This window comes from Ostrinia nubilalis, unplaced genomic scaffold (genome assembly GCF_963855985.1).
Source record: "Ostrinia nubilalis unplaced genomic scaffold, ilOstNubi1.1 SCAFFOLD_45, whole genome shotgun sequence".
NCBI lineage: Eukaryota > Metazoa > Arthropoda > Insecta > Lepidoptera > Crambidae > Ostrinia > Ostrinia nubilalis.
Genome location: NW_026973578.1, coordinates 37,501 through 42,500, shown reverse-complemented (window position 1 = coordinate 42,500; position 5,000 = coordinate 37,501). Strand labels below are relative to the sequence as shown.

The 5,000-nt window shown below is 38.1% G+C and overlaps 1 non-coding gene across 1 annotated transcript in view; it reads left to right on the top strand.

Annotated features, from left to right (window-relative positions):
• Positions 1-3,167: 3,167 nt before the first annotated feature.
• The window catches only part of LOC135087459 (small subunit ribosomal RNA), a 1,903-nt gene continuing 70 nt past the window's right edge, over positions 3,168-5,000 (top strand). Inside the window, exon 1 of the ribosomal RNA XR_010260839.1 lies at positions 3,168-5,000. This exon is cut by the window's right edge and continues 70 nt beyond it. This is a non-coding gene — a ribosomal RNA (small subunit ribosomal RNA).

Below are 5,000 nucleotides of genomic sequence, written 5' to 3'. Positions count from 1 at the left end.
CTGGGTAGTGATGTAGCATAACATTCTGTAGATTCGAGTATCGATATTATTTTATTTGTAGTATTATGAATATAAAAAAAAAAATATTATTATTATTATTATCATCAAATTAATAAATATTTTTAAAATGTAAAAAATGTCGATGTCTATAATCAGTTGATAAATTAACGGTAAAATTAAATAATGCTACTGTATGTAAATAAGCAATATATTATACTGTTGTTGGTATTTATTTTCACTACATACGTATACTTGCATAATAATGAATGATTCTGTGTGTTGTGTTATTATTAAATTTATACATAATTTAACTCTTTATTCACTATCGACTGTTACACGTCACTACCCGAGAAATGTTGCTAAAGCGCCATCTATTGGGATAATAGCGCACCTCGCGCTAATGGCACCCACGTAAGCGGACAGTGAAGTTCGGTCGGTTCCCGACAGGTGTCGCCCGGGCGCGGAAATATTAAGTCCTTGTCTCAATCTACACACAAAATTGAATTTAAATCATACCTAATAGTAATAATAATATAATTTACTGTGCAATAATTTGGGTACTTACATAACACACTTTTCAGTAATCATTGCAATAATAAAATTATATTATCACCACTACAGTCTTGATTTTTAATTCGACGAAATTTGACAGCTGTAATTTTTTGACAATAAAAGGTAATAAAAATATGAAACTGAATTACATCAAGTACAACTAACAAGTATGATTGTTATTGTTTGTTTTGTGAATTCAATGTACACTAATTATTATGTACATTTTAGAGATTGAATAGGAAAAAAAAAACGCGTTTTTAACACAGTAAAACAACATAATAATAATTATTATGTTTAAAAATAATATTAATATCATAAACGAAAATATATATTGATGATCATCAATTATCATTGTCGTCATCATAATCAACTTGGATTATAAAATTGGCATCTTGTTAAATTAGCTATTTTATGAAACGAAGATTTTACTAACAAAGATTTACATAAAAAAAGGTTTGTAACCTATGGATATTGGCCAGCGAGTCCAGTAATAGAAAAATTATGTCCTTAATTTTATTGTAACTTCAAAAATATGATAATAAAAACTCAAATAAGCATTTTAAAAGGATCAGTACATTTTTAAATTGAAACCTTAAATTCTTTGAAGGTTTATTTTTTAATTTGTGGAAATGCTCTCCATTTTTTATTAGTGGAAATGTTTTAATGTTGGCAACACTTCTAAAATGTCAAAATTCCGTGTAATTAAAAATCTAATCAGACTTCAGGTACCGATAGTGTTGTACATTTTGTCTATTCTAGACAAATGTCTTAAAAACTTGGTGCAAAACGACGTTATTAATTATAATTTTAGGTCGTCAAAAGTTTTAAGTAATTTCGGGGATTACAAATTAGTTTGATTTATATTAATATAAAATTGCATAATTACATAACACACTCAAACATTTTAAGTGCAACTGTTGTTTATTTATAATTGGGTATTTAACAAAATTTAATTATGTACTTAACTTTTTAAAAGGCCTAATTTTATACACCTACTATGGTATATATTTATTAGTTAAAGTTTTGAATAGTTTTGAATATTTATCATATACATACCACAGTCAACTCAATTAGTTTTTTTGTTTGTTTTTCCAACAAATCACGAAATAGGAAAAAATGTATCAAATACAACTAAAAATCTTAATTTCTTTATTAAAAAAGTCGTGATTTCGAATTGTTATAATAATGATTTCGAATTAACAAAAATCATTTAATATTTTTTGTTCTTAATACGAAAGTTTTTTTTTTTTAATTAATTATTTTATTGTATTTATGTGTTATAAATATTTGTAATTTTCCTATTTCGTGATTTATGGGGTGTCGCTTTTAACACTTTAATCGCAATCAATTATTTTTTTTCTGTATCATCTTTTTAATTAAAAAAAAAAAAAAGGATTATCTAATCTAACCTAACCTAACCTAACCTAACCTAATCTAACCTAACCTAATCTAACCTAACTTTTTATAGTTTAATATATTTTTTTTAAATTATTAATTATCTGGTTATACATATAGGGGGTGTGTCACTTTGAATTTTTTTTTTTTTTTTGATTTTTTTTTTTTTTTTTTTACACTTGGCGTTTAAAGCTGCGCGTGCGCAGCAGCGTACGAGCATAGCGTTAAAAATGTTTCTTTTCCATTCGCGGCTTCCACTCGAGAACCGAGAGAGTGTACAGACAAACGCAACGTCGGCGGCGACCGGCCGAGCGAGATCAGTAACACAGCGACCGCCGTGCGCAGAGCGCGCGCGCACGCTCAAATGTATTATAAACATGATGCGCGCGCGCACACTCTGCGTACGACGGATCGGTGCGTTTATAAGTTGTGTTTTTTAAAGCAAAGTGGTGAAAGAGTTGATGAAACTTTAACTTTTTCACTCTGTATGTACACTCTGTTGGCGTCTGAGGTTTCGGATGTTCAATGAGATTGACGGGACTTAGTGTGGCTCATTGGACGCTTGTTAAACTTTGTAGATCTACGGATGGGTTGTATGATCGAATTCGTAATAAAGATCTGTCTCACTCGGGCAATGTGTCCGCGCTATGTGCAGTCATCTGTGCTTGCATACGCGCTTCGACTGGCCACTTTTTAATACGCTTCGTTGTAACGCTTCCCGCCACATTAACCTTACATAAGGGCGATGATGGCTTTTTAGCGTTTACATCAGCGTATCGAATATGTGTATATTTTTATGTATTCTATAGCACACACTCACAACACGCAAACATTTCAACGATGTATGTCTCTGTAGTGATGGTGTCGACAAATCGTGAGAGGTAGGGTGGTTTTTCCAACACCGGGCTGACATATCGTTCATGATACGAAATTTGTTAGATTTTATTATAAAATGTGATGAATGAATGTTATGTCTATGCGAACGTTCAGTGTGGGCGCCTCTGTGAGCGCTATGTGGGTGTGTTTTTTTAGCATTCTATATTAATTTATAGAGTGTTGCAAAGACTCGCCTCACGACACACGTTGTAACTGCGAACAGTGTACACAGTAGTCAAGCCCAGTTCGGTCGGTCAAACGTCGAATTGGGCTATAGACACCAAAAACACACTCTTCGTTAATATTCTTTAACGAGAGCTATCATATGTATAATATGTGCAAGCTCCCTGGTTGATCCTGCCAGTAGTTATATGCTTGTCTCAAAGATTAAGCCATGCATGTCTCAGTGCAAGCCGTATTAGGGCGATACCGCGAATGGCTCAATATATCAGTTTTGGTTCCTTAGATCTTACTCAGTTACTTGGATAACTGTGGTAATTCTAGAGCTAATACATGCAATCAGAACTCTGACCAGTGATGGGACGAGTGCTTTTATTAGATCAAAACCAATCGACGGAGGGCCTCGCGTTCGAAGTCGTTAATTTTGATGAATCTGGATAACTTTTGCCGATCGCACGGTCCAGCACCGGCGACGCATCTTTCAAATGTCTGCCTTATCAACTTTCGATGGTAGTTTCTGCGACTACCATGGTTGTCACGGGTAACGGGGAATCAGGGTTCGATTCCGGAGAGGGAGCCTGAGAAACGGCTACCACATCCAAGGAAGGCAGCAGGCGCGCAAATTACCCACTCCCGGCACGGGGAGGTAGTGACGAAAAATAACGATACGGGACTCTTACGAGGCCTCGTAATCGGAATGAGTACACTTTAAATATTTTAACGAGGAACAATTGGAGGGCAAGTCTGGTGCCAGCAGCCGCGGTAATTCCAGCTCCAATAGCGTATACTAAAATTGTTGCGGTTAAAAAGCTCGTAGTTGCATTTGTGCGCCGCGCTGTCGGTGCACCGCATCCGCGGTGATACTGACACGTTTGCGGAGCATATCGTCGGTGAGCCGACGGTCAAACGTCGGTTCAATATCAAAATCCTATCGCGGTGCTCTTCAGTGAGTGTCGAGATGGGCCGACAATTTTACTTTGAACAAATTAGAGTGCTCAAAGCGGGCTCAAAATGCTGCTTGAATATTTCGTGCATGGAATAATAGAATATGATCTCGGTTCTATTTTGTTGGTTTTCAGAACTCCGAGGTAATGATTAATAGGGATAACTGGGGGCATTCGTATTGCGACGTTAGAGGTGAAATTCTTGGATCGTCGCAAGACGAACATCAGCGAAAGCATTTGCCAAAGGTGTTTTCATCAATCAAGAACGAAAGTTAGAGGTTCGAAGGCGATTAGATACCGCCCTAGTTCTAACCGTAAATATGTCATCTAGCGATCCGCCGACGTTACTACAATGGCTCGGCGGGCAGCTTTCGGGAAACCAAAGATTTTGGACTCCGGGGGGAGTATGGTTGCAAAGCTGAAACTTAAAGGAATTGACGGAAGGGCACCACCAGGAGTGGAGCCTGCGGCTTAATTTGACTCAACACGGGAAATCTCACCAGGCCCGGACACCGGAAGGATTGACAGATTAACAGCTCTTTCTTGATTCGGTGGGTGGTGGTGCATGGCCGTTCTTAGTTGGTGGAGCGATTTGTCTGGTTAATTCCGGTAACGAACGAGACTCTAGCCTGCTAAATAGGCGTCGTCATTTAGGTGTGCGTGGCTCACGTCACGCAACTCACTGGCGACGTATTAAAATTCTTCTTAGAGGGACCGGCGGCTTCGAGCCGCACGAGATTGAGCAATAACAGGTCTGTGATGCCCTTAGATGTCCTGGGCCGCACGCGCGCTACACTGAAGGAATCAGCATGTTCTCCCAGGCCTAGAGGCCCGGGCAACCCGTTGAAACTCCTTCGTGCTGGGGATTGGGGTTTGCAATTATCCCCCATAAACGAGGAATTCCTAGTAAGCGCGAGTCATAAGCTCGCGTTGATTACGTCCCTGCCCTTTGTACACACCGCCCGTCGCTACTACCGATTGAATGATTTAGTGAGGTCTTCGGACCGACACGCGGTGGCTTCACGGCCGTCGGCGTTGCTGGGAAGTTGACCA